General features: G+C 39.1%; 1 long non-coding RNA gene across 3 annotated transcripts in view; it reads right to left on the bottom strand.

The window, feature by feature from the left end:
- Positions 1-16,671, bottom strand: part of LOC112183555 — a 53,081-nt gene that overhangs the window by 27,995 nt on the left and 8,415 nt on the right. The window lies entirely within an intron of this gene.

Below are 16,671 nucleotides of genomic sequence, written 5' to 3'. Positions count from 1 at the left end.
CAATGGTGGTTTTATGGAGCAAAATAGTGGAGTATCTTATCCTAATGGCAATTATAGTTAAAATGAGGGTTTTATCTCACTATCCTGATGATGGTTACAATTTCAATCCGGGATACTTAGATGAGGGATACAACAAGTCCAACTACAACATAAACTTCAATGGCCACAATGATAGAAGTTTCAATCACAAACCTAGACCATGCTACAACAACAATAGGTATATTGTGTGCCAAATCTGTGATAAACCTGAATATTAAGCTTCTAAGTGCCACCATAGAAATTCAATACCTCAGAATCTAGCATCAAGCTCATACATTGAGTCTCGAATTTGCAAGAAGCTCGGCTATTCGGCCACAAGCCATCAATACAGAATACCTTAGGCAAATTCTACTCAAGCAAATGGACATATTGGAATGGTTGCTAGCTGACTTGATGCATAAACTCTCGCAAGCGTACGAATCGTGTCAAGATAGGAAAATATTAAGCCCAAAATTATTATACCATAGGAATTTGTGGCTAACCCACAATCCTTGGGTAGTCGAAACTAAAGTCACTAAGCAAATAAAGGTAATAAAACAAATAAAAAGGCTAATCTAAGGCTCCAAGCCTTAGCAATGCTTGGCTTTGGTTTTCACCAAAGCCTAATCAAAACTAAAAGCCTAGTGGTGGATATGCACAAATGAGTAGGAGCAATCTGCCTAACAGCTCTTGATCCTGTGAACTCCAAAACTCTCCCTGGGTGTATGGAGAAAAATTTCTCCATACACCCACGGGTCTAAAACCGATTGTAGCACTCTGAATCCTTCTTCTTAGTTCAGTTTTCAATTCAAGTCAGTTTCCTTTCTTCTTCACACTCTTGTTATCTTTTCTAGCACCATCATGGCAGAAGCAACATGTTTCAATTCCCCACCGTATCCCAACAACCCTTCTCCTCCATAGCTTCCTTCCAATTAAGCTTAGATTTTTGTTTGGAGAATAGCAACCATCTTCTTCTGTTCATTTGCTCTCTCACTCCCTCTGCTCCTACAAACTACCTCTTTTTCATTTCTCTACAAAAGAAAATATCATTCAGTTAGAACTCTTGGCTATCTGATTCCCCTTCATGGCACCCTCCCTTCTCTCAACATATTACTCTCTCTCCTAAAGCCTCTCATACCACTCATTGGCAATAATTTGTTGTTTCCTGATGATCAAGCTCTTCTTTTTGCGTCCAAGGCTCCAAGCACTCTCCATCTTCTAGACAATGATTTTCTCTCCTTGCTCTCTCTTCCACCTCTTGCTGCATAGCAACCACGATCTTCTTTCACTTTTTGATTATACAACAGCAATTTTCTCTTCTACATCAGCATCACTGCATCTTTCTTCTTCATCTGTCGCTCTTCTGTAATGGCATCTCTCTCTCTCATCAACTTCGTATCTGCTTCTTCTCTTCCCTTAGTTCTGAGTTTCTCTCATCAATCATTGTTCTGCCATCAACTTCGTATCTGTTTTAATAGTTATTCCCTCCTCTCTTTTTTTTTCCTTCTCCCCACATCTTTCCTTTTCCTTTGTTTCCAATTTCTTCTTCCCATGCTTGCCAACTCTTTCTTGCTCTTCTCTTGCTATTACTTTGGCTGAGTCTCTCTTTTCCATGCTTTTGTTTTCTGTCCCGATTTGTTCAAACCTCTATGCCAAACCCAGCCAACATATTTCAGTCTTCCAAGGCATAGTTCTCGTCATCTCACTTCCAAGCTGACTGCCTTTTTTTTTTGCCTTTTCTATCAATCTCTTGTGGGTTTTGCCCTGCTTTACCTCTTTTTCTTCCCTTCTATGCATGTGTGACTATTGTCTTTCCTCCTCCTTAACCAAACTCAAATCTCTCTCTATTCTTCCATTTTTCAGTTCCACTGGTACACAAATTAAGTTTGGTTCTTCTATGTGTTTTCAGCCACTGTGTTTGTCTACTTCTTCTCTATTATCTCTCCCAACTAGAACACAGCATGTTGACATAGACTTTCACTATCTACCATGAACTAGTTGCTCACTAATCCACGTCTTCACCCTGTCTCCTCTGCTGTCAGGGTTGCCGCTATCTTTACCGCAGTACTTCCCAAGCATCGCTTTGCCCCACTTGCCGAGCCCATTACCATCTTCTACTAACACCAACCCAACAGAGCTCACGCTGTCTTCCTTGCGTGTTCCTTCATCGCCTCACACTGCCTCCAGCCCAAGATCTCCACCATCGGCCCCAGCCGACGCATCCGGCCTGGAGTCTTCTCGGTCGCCGTCTGCTACCCAAGTTCGTCCGTCTCTGCCCATCCAAGGATCAGCCGGCAGATTTACTCACTATGCCACTTCACAAGTCCCGCCATCTTCTCTTTTCTGAAAACTTGTCCGTCCAGGACCGCCAAGTTTGAGGGGGGCTGTTATACATTATCAATCTGTTCCTTCAATCACTCCCAGAATCTCCTCTAGTTTGTCTACTGCCACTTTATCGGTTTCCTAAGATTATGCTTCAGTTTTGATTCTGTTGTCAATGCAATCTTATTGATTCTTGTAACGGTCAATACTCACAACTATATAATGCATAGAATGTAATAGCTCAGTATCAAAAGGGAAATCAATTTCAATTTCTACATGGTATCAGAGCAGGTTACCCAAGTGTGCATGTCTCGCGGCCACACGGGCTCCACGTCACCCAAAGTTGTCCACGTGTATGGCTTAAAAATTTGCCACACGTGCGGGGGCATGTTGAGAATATATACATCCCACATGGGAAAAATGGGACCTTGCCTATGGGTTTATAAGGGTTTGAGCCACTCCATCCATTGCCAATTGGTTTTGGATGTGAATCCCAGATTACTTTATCATGAGAGATGAGTTTCGATTAACAAAATGTAATGAAATGTAAAGCAATTAGTAAAAATACAAAGAAATTAATAAAAGTGTAAACCGAATAGATGGCAATGTCGGGTGCTAGGGAGGTTCCTTCACTCAAATATTATGTGTGGAAAAGCTAATCTGATGTAGATGCAAATCTCCTACTTTGGCGGTAGTCGTATCCAAGGTGGTTCAAGGCTCAAGGACCGAAATTTCCTTTCATGGTATTCCTACCACCATGTCAATAAACTCATCAGACAACAGCCGATGACTGTTGTCTGATTTAGAAAATTTCTGTTGTCTAGTAGCCTGATATCTCTTAGGCCTTCAGATGACAGATATTACCCGTGATCTATATTTCACTCAAACAACATAGGCTGGCCAATAATCTGTTGTCTGATTGTGTCGAGATATGCCGAATTATGACTTTTTGAGGTTGAATATGTAATCAAACGACAGAAATATGTTGTTATAAAAGATTCTGGACAACATCCATTCATAAAACTCTATCGTATGTATTTAGTTAACACGATAGAAATCTGTGGCGTGAATATATAGAGTTTTGATCTATCTTGGTTATTTTCTGTTGTGTAAATCAATTGTGGACAACATATATTTATTATGTTCTATTGTTTTTTTTATATTCAAACGACATAATTAAATCGTGTGAGTAAAGAGATTCTTGAGTTGTGCTGTTGTCTGACTGAGTTTCACACCACAGATATATGTCGATGTAGTCGTTCTGAGTTTGCTTTAACAACATTGGTTTGTACATTTTGTTGTGGTAATTAACTTTGAGCAATGGATTTTGTGGTTTTATGTTGTCTGGTTGTCATAAAGAATATAGATGGCCTGTTTCTTCTGTGGTCTTCTGTTGTTTCAAATAACAGATATTTGGTTAAATTCTGTTGTTTGATGGTAGGTATAGTATAATTTTCTTGGTTATTTATTTTATCTCAGTTGTCTTATAACCACATATATTTGTTGTTTGATGTTTTGTTCAACATCAGCTTGATTTGGTTTTTATGTTGTATGATTTGTCTTATAACCAGGCCTTTCTGTTGTCTGATGTTTGGTGCAACGTCAGCTTCTTTGGGTATTTATGTTGTATGAGTTGTATTGTAACTGCAACATATATTGAAAAACCTGTGTTGACAGGCAAGCACAATAACAACATCCAGCTATAACAAGTCAAAAGCCATTTCATTTAAATCAGCCAGCAAACTACATCAATATTCATTCAACATTACCATCAATCCATCCTAAAAGTTGAGTAATCTGTTAGGAGGTCAAAATATGATCGATAAGGCAAAAGTCGATCATATTGGTTGGGCAAAAAAACCGTCCATAATCTAGCTATGCATTCAATGTCAATATGCACAAAAACAGCTAGCCCTAACTATGCATATACCACAGACCCTCTTTGTGTGCACTACACTTGTGCAAACTTCATAACATGCTTTTCCCATTCAGCCCGAACTTCATCAATATTCGTTTCTGTGTAAACAAGATTTATTCTTCTATCCCTTTGCTAAAAAAAAAAACTAAAAAAAAAAACCATAGTATATATGATATATGAAGATTATATTCATCTAACCATGGAATAAAGTATATTATGGCATTGGAAGCTGCTGAAATACCTTAATAGCAAACTCCAAATTCGTGTCTTCCACTATCTCTGTAATGTCCCGAACCTAAATTTAACCATTTACTAGTCATTTGGACGGTAAACGACAATTACTTTCACTTTTTACTTGTTTTGATACTTTTTGTGGCCCTAAAAGTTGACTTTTTGTTTGGGTCAAAATTTGAGAAAATTTCTTTCATGAAAGTTGTAGAGAACGTTAAACCGAGAGCGTGCATATGTGGTTCGTAAAAATTGGAGTTCGTATGCAAAAGTTATAAGTGAAAAACAAAAGTTAATGTTCATGGTAAGTACTATATATTTGAATTTTTAATGTTGGGCCGGGTAACTTTTCTTTCTCCTTCTCTCTCCTCTCCCCTGTGCTTTCTCTCTCTTTCTTCCTCTCCTCCGCGTTGGCCTCCGTTTTTCTTTCTTGGATTTCTTCGCCATTTGGCGACCAATCGACGCAAAACCGGGTGGGCTAGGACCGCTTCCTCCTCCTCTACACGGCTGTGGCCGTGGGTCATGATGATTTGGCCAGAAAACCATCAATTTTGGCCAAAACCGTTATTGTAGCAGTTTGGTCTCCGGTGAAATTCCCCATTTTGCGGCCACTTCCGGCGGTGAAATCAGGTCCATTAGGAGCGCATTGAGACGAAGAGCGCGCATCCTCTCCAAAGCTTTTGCCGAGAATTGAAGCGTGGAGGAAGAATTGATTGTTTGAAGTTTGGGGTCACTATTCACAAATCGGGTTCAAACTTCTCGTTAATTGCTGAGGTACTTCTACTCATTTTCTGACTTTGTCATAGTTGAGAAAGTTGTTGGGTCTGTTGAGTAAGTGCTGCTACCAAAGTTTGGTGGCCATTGGAGCTGGTGGCGGTGGCGGCGGTGCGTAGGGCAGCTTTTTAATTGTGATTTTTAGCTAATTAAATTCTATAATTGTTTTGGAGGTTGAATATGTGATTTTGGTGAATTTTGGGAGAAGTTTAACATTGATTGTGAATTTCCGAAGTTTGGGAGTTTCGGTTGTCGATTTGTGGGAATTCGACCTTCAGATTTCCCTTATTCCGCTATGGAATGCTTTAATCGACGGATGGATATTAATGGTGAATTTTGGCTTGAATCCGGAAAGAAATGGAGATGTTGGATTAACGTGGGATTTTCGGGATTTGTTTTTAATCGTGTTCATTTATCGAATTGTTGTTTACGGAATATAATTGTGTACAGGACAAGGTACTGACTCATCACTCGACGAGGATCCTTACGCTTTGATACCACGTTAGCCGTATACTGTGAGTGGACTTTTGTTTTTAAATAATGATGCATGCATTTATTTCTTAAAGTAAAGCTCTAGTTATTTATCATATTACATTTCATGCATATGATTTAATTTCGGAGATTGATTTCGCTTTATCTCGTGGAATTAGTTTCAATAATGATTTGTTTCCGAAGTTGGTTATGATTTATACTATTATTTGACAAATTATTTATTTCTGAGGTGATTTCCGGAATTATACTATTTAATTATGTTTTTATTCATTGATTTGAGATTTTTAAAGGATTTTCGAAATGGGATTTCGATGGAGTTATATTTTCTTATTTATTTATCGACTTTTGGTTTTGGCATTGGGAATGCCTTGATGATGATTTTGGAAGTGGTTTTGTTTGGGTTTATGGAGATTATGTTTTATTATTATTTCTCACCTATTTATTTTGAACTTGAGATTATCTTGGCGTGTGGGACACGTCGTTGGAAATTCATTTGCGAGAGATGGGGAAGCCTTATGTATTTATGGATTTACTGGATTTTCGAATATGTTTTCTTGTACCATACTTTGGGGTGATTTTATCATGCTAGCATTGAGTCCGCCTTTGTGGCGACGTGATGGGATCACGGAAGCCCGTCCGCCTTTGTAGCACTGGTTACTATCTTTGTGACAGTAATACTGAAGCCCAGTATCCTAATCGCCACCCATAGTGGCGTAAGGGTATACGAGAGTATATGGGAGTACTTTAGCCTGGGAGGCTCACTCGTATGGCTATCATCTTCCCTTATTTATTATATTATTTTCACTAGCGGGGCTAGTCCGATTTCCCTGGCTTGTCTTTTCGAGGTTCTCGATTTTTAAAGATAAATGTTTTACCATTCTTGCATGCATCGAGATTTTTAAAGGAATAAATGTGGGAAAGCATAAAGTCCATTTTCTTTACAATTACTTACTTTTGTCCACTCACGCTAACGTTTTTATGTACTTTCCCCCTGGGCCCTTCGGTTTCTTTTGCCCAGTCTGCAGAGTAGCTGGTTCGGCATAGTAGGATTCGAGGCATAGCATCTGCTGCTATTGTTTTCATTGTAGGTAAACTGTTGAACCTACCTGTATTTTTATTTTCTTTTTCTTTTTTTTGATTGCTCTGATAACCTGTGGGTTAAATATCTTAAATTTTGGAAGTTACTTTGGTGTAATTAAGAATATGTTATTTTTTGGATTTCAGTTACTTATTGTGGAGTTGTTGTGTTTCGGGGAGCCGGGTGGCTCCAGAAGAATAATGATGGTTTATTAGAAGTGTGAATGTAATTCTACAGGTTTTGGGTAGTCCATTTTTAGGGGTGACTCTGCTGAATTTTCAGTAGAGTTATTCCTAAGGTGGGCCCCACAGGGCCACCTCGGATTTCAGGGTGAAATTCGGGGCGGGTCCTGTCAATCTCCTTCATGTAACGCATGATCCAACTCTTGCCACCATTTTGCTCAGGAATGCCCTGAAAATAACACAAGGCACCATATCAGAAGAACTACTTACTACGTAAAACATTACGAGGCTGAGATACTTCAAATCCCTTTATCAACTTACAGCAAGATTTTTCCACTGGATTAATTTGCTCCCTTTCTTATTCTTGTTCGCATTGTAGATTTTGATATATACTTTTTTTGACTTTGTCAAGGGGAACCCAAAGGCTTCCTAGGCCCAAGATAAACCCCTTCGGCGCATGTGAAATGCTCCAACTGTACATTGCACCACAGTGCCTGGCCACTTTGACAGCTTCGGGGTTCGAACCTAGGTTGGGGAGCACACCTAACTAGGCAAGAACCACTAGGCCACTTGCAGTGGTTATTTTGATATATACTTAAACTAAGAGGAAAATACAGATATGTTAGGAACTTCAACACATTTTGCATACCATATATTTTTCAGTTGCATACTTTCCTGGAATTATACATTTCCCAGATCTATCAAGATTATTAATATTCTTTGTTAGCAAAGAAGACCATTTTAGAAAAAGCAAATTAAAAACACTACATGCTCTCATAATTCCTAAATTTATTTTAGACAAAGTCAATTTATGATTTAAGTCACTTATCTTTAACTTGAAAAAAGATAAATGAGGAAAGATTGTAGGGTAGATCAAATAATCTCACCTTCTTGTTTGTTTCTTGAAGCTCTCCAGCAAGACTGAATCGTCAAGTATCAAATAGACCTGCATACAAGAACATGTTTAGATATATCGGATGACCAATAATTTGGGCGGAAAGCTTTAAATATTTGCATGATAAATTGGTAATGTCATAAAGAACTTGTACCAACTTAATTATTATAATATAAAGCAAGCTGGCTTTTCTCTGTGCCTCTTTTATTAGACATGTAGCAAAGTATTTCGATTCGGATTGTACATATATAATAGGGTTAATGCTCATACACCCCAAATTTGGGAAAATACTTCTCATACACCCCAGTGTATTATTTTTGTTCCCTTTTACACAACTTTTTCTCACTTTCTTTCCTACCTACCCGTCTTTTCAAAATCCCTACCATTAGTACCCCTTTGTTGTTTTGGTCTGTTAGAGTCTGCATCTGCATATGTCTCTTTCATAAATTTATATATGTTGTTTTAGAAACGTGGTGGGCCCATCAGAGTTTGTTTCATTTGAATATATGTATGAAGCTGACAGTCATCCTCTAATTCGAAAGGTAAACAGTACAATTTACTATTCATAATTTCAATTGTAGACAGACTTGAGCTTGTTGCTATATGCAAACATACTACTAAAGAACTGCAGAAAGAGAGAGAAAAACTGAGAAAATTAAAAACCTATCGAGACAGCCTTGATAGAGAATCTCCCAATTACTGGGATATTATTTATAGACTTCAGACTAGAATCTATAAAATAGAAGAAGAGATAGAAAATCTCCTATATGTTCTGGAAGAGGAACAAAAACCTCTGAATTATTTGAGCATTGGTTAGATCCGCACATCACTGGTATCAGAGCTTGTAAAAGGCTCAAAGGAGAACCCCTCCTTAATGGGGACAATGTCCGAATTGTTACTAGAGAAAATAAATTCTCTACTAAAAGCTTCTGATGAGAAATATCAGAAGATGTTACTAGAAATATCTAGATGTCAGTCGACACTAGAAACAATACCTGCTATAATCCACCAATTAGAAAGATTGGAAAACAAACTGGATTATATCAAAGATCTTCCAAAAACGGAAGAAGAAAGACTGACAAGTGTCAGTAGAAAAATCAAAGAACAGCAAAAAACGCTGGAAACTATACTGAAGGACAAGAAATTGCCTACAGTAAAAAAGAAGACTAATGGGTTCAAACCATTAGAGAAACCAGACTCAAATCGTGTTCCTAACATGATTTTTCTGGAACCATCTACTAGTCAGTCTAGTATCCGGTATGAAAATCCGGGAAATACAGAAAAAAGAGAAATGAAGATGTTAAGCATCTTTGGAAAAAGAAAGGAGTTCAACTCCTAAATTCTGAAGAATTTGAATACAATGAAATCGAGCATGAGGTAAAAAACTCCTCAATTCCAAAGCTAGATTTCAAACAGATCTACCGACGGGGAACATTTGACCTGATGGACAGCCATCATTTCAAAATACTTGAATTCACAACCCCCTCAACAACAGGAGAAACAGATCTCTTGATGATCACCCCTGCTGAAGTTGCCAGAGCACAAGCAAAGCAATACCAATTTATGCACATTGGAGCAGTCCAAGTCGGCATAAAACTATTGGCAAGAGAAGGCATCAACTGTTCAGTCCTATGTGTCCTGCAAGACAACAGACTGACAGACTTCCAAGCTAGTCTGTTTGGGACTCTAGAAGCATCACTATGCAACCAGGTAGCATATTTCAACTGCTTCCCCAACTTTTCAACCAGCTTGAAAGATGCAGCCCACTGCCTCAGACTGAGAGTCAAGACAGACGGGATCTCAATGAAAGAAGAAATGCAAGAATTGGCAATAGTATACAGAGTATACTACAAACTGATGAGCACCACAGTGGAACCAAAGACAAGGATCTCCAACATCCCTGGTCTCACTACTGGATTCCTCACCAACCAAAAGAACCATTCACAGCAGATTCACAAGGTTGCTTGGAATGAAGTAACTTTTCCTCTTGAATGGAAACTGTCCGGTCCAAAAAAGCTGCCGGAAAGAGCAAAAGCAAAGATCTACGAGAGTAGACGCACTGGAGAAATCAGCCTCAACTTTGAAGATCACAGGAAAAGTGATGTCTGTCCTGAAAACATCAGGATAAACAGCAGTCTTCTGAGAAGAAGCTACAGCACCAGAGAAGCCGGTGTCAGTGGTACAAAACCCACTATTGAAGAACCAATATCAGAAGAAGATCTAGAAGCTGATCTATGCAGACCAGTCCATATGCTCAGAGCTGAGAAGCTCTATGATCTTTACAAAGAAGCTGAGAATTGTGAAAGTCCTGAACGATTAGAAAAACTAATCGAGGAAATGAAAGAATTCAAATGCAGAAAGACAAGAAAAGTCTTTCCTTACCAAGATGTTGAAATGGAAGAAGGAGGAAGCTCCAGAACTTTCATAAAAAAAGAAACAAGGGAAATGAAACTCCCAGTTCAGAAAGCCCCCACGGGTAAAAAAGGAGAAAGAAATTCTCAAAGATTCGTCCCCGAGGACAATCTGCCAAGAGTTCCAATCACGAACTACGGCATCTGGTTGAATCTAGACAAGAGTCTAGACAAAAGAAAAACCATTGACCAATGGGTAGATAGCCTGATGATGGCTTCTGCACTGACCCTTGGAAAATTTGAAGCACCAGATTTGCAGGTGTACTATGAAACTACTCTCACCGGAGTAGCAAAAAAGTACTACCTATCTTTCAAGGAAACTACCAGAGGAAGAGACTGGCTTGAAGAGATAAAAAAATTCAAAGTCTCCGTATGATTTTGCAGTACCCCTGTACGATCAATTCTGTGGAGATCTTTCAAATCTGAGTGAAAAGGCCAAAGAAACGGCAAAATCGAATATCTATGCTCTTAAAATCTGTGACATGAGATATTTCGAAGAATACTTGAATGAGTTTCAAGAGTACTACTGTACAATTGGTGAACTAGAAAATACTGATCTAGTTAATCTGTTGCACAGAAAACTCCCTGAACCATGGAGAACAGCTGTGAGAGAAAGCATAGCTGAAAAACCAATTGAAAGATTTTCAGTTGGAGGGATTGCCGACAGAATCCGGCAATTACTGAAAGAGCAATGCAAAGCCAATCTTAGAGCTAAGATAGCCAAGAAACAACTCAAAGGAGTTGAAAATTTCTGTTACGGAATACTGGATATGCCCACAAACTGGGGATGCCATGACTCCAAATTCCACAGAAAGAAGAAAAAAGAAAAATATTACTCTAAAAAATTTAAAAAGAGTAATCAGAAGAAGAATTGGAAATTCAAGAGAAGTTCCAATTACAAAAAGCAACAGGATGAAGATCCAAAAAAGAAATTCTTCAAGAAAAAGAAGAATACTCAGCAGCATAAACAACCTAGCAAGAAAGCTTGCAGATGTTGGTTGTGTAAAGCTGAAGGGCACTATGCCAATGAATGCCCGGAAAAGGGTAACAGATCTACTAAAGCTCTCTTTGAAGAATATGAGCAAATAGTAGAGGTAGCAAACATGAAAGGCTACGAAATAGCCTATTCTGATGATGAAGATGACGACAGGTCAGTCTATTCTGCCTGGTCTGAAGAAGAAGAAAGTTCATCAGAAGAGTCTGAGATAGATTCTGAAGCAGAGTACTTCGAATCCAGACAAATGAACGTTTTGAAAGTCAAAAACTGGGAAGAAAGCAAGACAGAATCCTTCGTGTCTTCTTATCAGGTGAACCCTGGTTCATTCGTCTGTGACTACTGCTTATGTCACGAGAAGAATGGTCTCCCTATGTTCTGTGAAGAGTCTAAAAAGACGTATCACAAAGAATGCTTCATAGCTGAAGCAAGAAGAAAAACCAAGAATGGTCTTGTCAGCCAATGGGTTGAGCAAGAATATGAAGAGTATTTCGCTGAGAAAAAAGCGAAAGAAGTTGAAACTCTGTTCCAGGAAACCATGGAACAAACAAAGAATGTTGCAACAACTGTAGTCCAAGAAACGACTATGGAACAACCTTCTTCCTCAGAAATAAAGGAAGAAATCATCGGTGAAGAAACAATCGATGAAGATATTGAACTGGTTGAAATACCAGAAAAGGTTCATCTCTTAGAAAGGCAAGAGATAGCTGCGGATACTGGTACATGGGATCTACTTGGCCAACCTTCCGGCAAGTTTGATTACAAAGTCAGATATGATCCTCCCCCCTGGTTCAGTAATCCAGACAGCAAAGAGATAACTCCTACAGATTGGGATGATGATGACAAATCACCCACTCAGGAAAATGTTCCAGAAGAATGTAAACCGTTCATTCCAACGGAACAAGCTCAAGAAAATGAGCCTCACCAATCGAAAGCCGTCTCTACAAGTAGATACAGCAACTACATAGAGATCGGACTCAAGTTCCCTGATCACAGGAAATATCATCTACATGCTTTTGTAGATAATGGATCAGGCTTTACTGTTGCAAAGAGATTTGCAATTCCAGAAGAACTCTGGAACGAAGACAAGAAAAAGACAGCTACTGGTGTTACATTCGATGGAAGCCATCTCACCATGAAGAAAGTAGCAAAAAATGTTCATATCACCATTGGTGGAGGAACATTTATCATCCAGAATGTTTGGCAATCTGAAGGCCAAGGATCTGATTTCTTGTTGGGCAATGATTTTATTCTCCAACAAAGATTCATTCAGGATGAAGAAGCGATAGGCTTCAGAAAAGGAGAACGGGTGTTCTGGGCTGACCGCCTCCCACATGCATTCAGTGTGACCGGTCCCGGTTTTACTACTCAGTATCAGAGATCGCAACAGAATAGTGGTGATCTTACCCCCTACAAACCCAAATTTCAACCCATACTCCAAATCAAACAACAAGAAGAACTGCTTGTTGAAGAATCTTCAGAAGAAGAAGAAGAAGCCAGTGAAGATGAAGAAGCTAGTTTCATCCATGAACACAACCTCAAGCACTTTCAGAATAAGCTTGAGTCTCAGCAAATTCCCACTCTTGAAAAAATCAAGAAACTACTCGAGCAGAATGTGGATACAAATCCTCAAAAGTTTTGGGAAAAAGACCCAGTGGTCTGTGAATTGAGATTGCATGACATGAATGCTATCTGCCATGTCAAAGCCATTCCTCAGTACAAAGAGGAAGATCAGAAAGAATTCAGAAGTGATATTGAAGATCTCCTGAAGAAGAGATTAATTCAACCTTCCACTAGCCCTCATCATGCTCCAGCATTCTACGTGAGAAATCATGCAGAGAATCTAAGAGGAAAAGCTAGAATGGTTATTGACTATAGAGATGTCAATAAGAAGACTGTCAAAGACGGATATCAGATCGCTCAAGTTAGAGTCCTGATCAACCAGCTCAGAGGAGCTAAAGTCTTTTCGAAATTCGATGCAAAGTCGGGTTTCTGGCAGGTCAAGATGCATCCTGAGAGTGTACCTCTCACTGCATTTGGAACACCACAAGGTCATTACGAGTGGCTAGTAATGCCTTTTGGTCTCAAGCAAGCTCCCTCAATCTTTCAAAGAAAGATGGACAACATCTTCAAGCATGTAGCGGAGTTCTGCGTCGTCTACATAGATGACATCCTGGTCTTCTCCAAAAACAGAGAAGAACACATGAAGCACCTCCACGAGGTAGCAAAGCTGATAGTCCAGCATGGAATTATCCTAGGTGAGAAGAAAATCTTCTTTATCCTCGATGAAGTTGATTTCCTAGGAATAAACATCAAGAATGGAGTCATAAAGCTCCAACCTCACATCCTTGAAAAGATCTGGAAGTTCCCAGACAAAATTCCTGATGCTAAGAGTCTAGAGAGATTCCTTGGTGTCATAAATTATGGGAGAAATTTCATCCCTAGAATCTCAGGGTTAACAGCAATGTTATCTCCCAAGACAAGTTCCAAAAGGAAATGGAACTTCACAGAATACGATGAAAAGATCGTGAAGCAGATAAAAAACCTCTGCAAGAACCTCCCTCCTCTTCAACAACCAGAAGAGAATGATGAAATTATCCTCCAGACAGATGCGAGTGATAATTACTGGTCCGGTGTTGTTCTGGCGAGAGCGCCTGGAACTAACATTGAAAAGATCTGCAAATTTTGTAGTGGCAAGTTCAGCCCTGCAGAACTGAATTATCCCACAGGGGAAAAAGAGATTTTAGCTGTCAAGAAAACAATTTTAAATTCTCCAGCTTATCTGGGAAAAACCTTTACTGTCCGCACCGATTGTGCTAGAGTAAAGAATTTTAAAAATTTTAAACTTGACAAAGCTGCTGATAGAGGAAGATTAGCCAACTGGCAATTGTTTCTTAACCAATATGATTATACTGTTGAATTAATTGCAGGAAACAAGAACTATCTTCCAGACGCATTGACCAGAGAACTGGCAATGTTCAGCCAAAGAGAAGACGACGAAGGTCGTAATCCCAGAAGCAGAAGGACTGGGAAAGAACAGGAATCTGAAGAAGATCCAAAAGAAACCAAGGAGAAAATCCTTAAAAGGTTTCTGCTAAGCTCAAAAGGCTTGGCCTCAACTGATCAATCCCAGGGTAAAGGATTGGCTAGCCCGTCTCAAACGGCAGACGGTAAAGGCACATCAAGACCGTTGACGGCTGCTGCTTTGCCAAAAAGCAGACCAACTCCTAGTGGAGTTATAAATGTTTTTAATTACGAATTAAGAACTTTTGATACTCCTGTGTTCAGAACTGGCAGGAGACTAGCGTATCACCAGAAGGCAATCCTGGATAATCTCTTATTTGCCTTTCAAGAAAGAAGCAGTGGATTAATGTTCCCAGCTCTGTTTGCATTAGCTGAAGAACTCTACGAGAATGGTAGACCACAAGGTGAAGAGCTTCATACACAGCAGAGTGCTGTAAGGAAAGAAAAACTATCCTTCCTTGAAAGTCCAGAAAGTGCTAGGGTCCCTATCATAGCACTCAATGAATCAGATTGGTATGAATTCCATGATCTGATAGGAAGGCACAATCCTGAAAACCTAGTTCCTCCAACCCTCTTTATTGTCTCAGGACCATATGTTGGAAGATACCTGGTAAATGTTCAGAGTGAACATCCTCAAGAACACAAGCTATGGCTTGTTGAAAATGGTTTTGTCCATAATTTATGGACTAAAACTAATGATGATCTAAGAGGCTTGCCGCCTATTATTGTCAATACGGTCAAGAACATCAGAAAAGACAACGGTATGCTTCGTCTGAAGTTCAGATCCACACCTCCTGAATGGATCCAGAAGACAGATGGTGAAGTTGAATATATTCCTCCATATCATTATGTGAGAATTATTCAAAGAAGATATCTTCAACCAGCCTGTGTAGCATACAACGGCCAACCAAATTCTAGCATTCCCTGGATGAAGGCCATGGCTCTTGACTACATCAAAAAGATCATCTCTGAAGACGTCAACAACACATTCCTGGCAGCAGGAGAAAAGACAATTATCACTGCTTACGATCATCCTGACGTAGTCAGCAGCGATATATTCCTATCTCTAACCAGAAAAGAGATAGACTCGACAATGGCATGCATGCGTTGGGTGGAAAAGCTTGAAAATGACAACCACTACAAGATGTATGTTGATACAGACGTCGAGGATAATGCAACAACAACTCGCATGGCCCAGACAGACAACAACTCCTTTGTCTTTGGCCACCATTCTGAAACGGACGAGAACATGTGAAGCTACAGGTGAAGAATCAGCACCAAAATAGCAACTGTAGAACTTTAGACTTTTCTAAAGCTATTTTTGCTTTTTCCTTTTCAAAAAGAAAAGGTTAAGTGAAAAACATTTCACTTTTTCCTTTTGCTTTTCCCTGACCGACCTCCACCAGCAGGAGCACTACGAAAAGCAGAAGTCACAGAGTTGTCCTGTACATTTTTGTATTTTGAATTCTAGTTTGAGTTCCGCTCCCTATATAAGGAGCTTCAGCTTCTCTTAGAAGGCATTCGAAGTTTAGATTAGAAAAACTCCTCTGATAATAAAAATAGTAGAATAGCAGTGTGCTTCCTTTCCTATCCAGGTGTGAAGTAGTGTGCTTCCATTACAAGTAAGTAACTGGTCTCATTCTTATGGATAGCTAAACAGCTTTTGCTGTTTACCTGAGAATGAGGCTCTGACTGTTCAAAGTTTGTATGTATATTTGAATAAATAAATTCAGATGGATGTTCACCCACTTCTTTAACTTATAAAATATTTATGTCATTATCTTTACATTTCATATTCATCTTTATCATGCATAAGTTACTATGTCAAAGTTTAATATTCGAATGCATGCATCCCATGGAAAGCTAAAGTTCTAAAGCTTTACTGTTCAGCCAAAAGAATCAGTTTTAAAACAGAAAAATTAGGACAAGCAGCAGTGATTCCGCCCTGTGAGTAGCCGTTTAGACAGGAAGTCGTTAGGCGAAATGTGGCATGTTGAAGGCTAGTCTTGTTTTTGTTTTAATGTTTTTTATTGTTTCCTTTTGACTGAATAGAACGGTAGAAGAATCTAAGGTCAACATAGGATACAAAGGACATTTGTTTGTTAAAACTATCCATGTTAGTCTTTGTCTTTTGTCAATAGTGAAATACCAAAGTGTTGGGCAGTTGGGAAAAATACCAAGGATTTTTGGGTATGCGGGAATTACCCCTATATAATATGGTGTGCGTGGAAGTAAATATACATATGTTGTCTAGCCAAATTTCGACAGCAGTATTGTACTGGTTCTATAATACATGCCAACACTACCAGAAAATTGATCATTTACGACGCACATT

The sequence above is a fragment of the Rosa chinensis genome, chromosome 2 (genome assembly GCF_002994745.2).
Source record: "Rosa chinensis cultivar Old Blush chromosome 2, RchiOBHm-V2, whole genome shotgun sequence".
NCBI classification, from domain to species: Eukaryota; Viridiplantae; Streptophyta; class Magnoliopsida; order Rosales; family Rosaceae; genus Rosa; species Rosa chinensis.
This window is presented reverse-complemented; position numbering and strand designations above follow the sequence as displayed.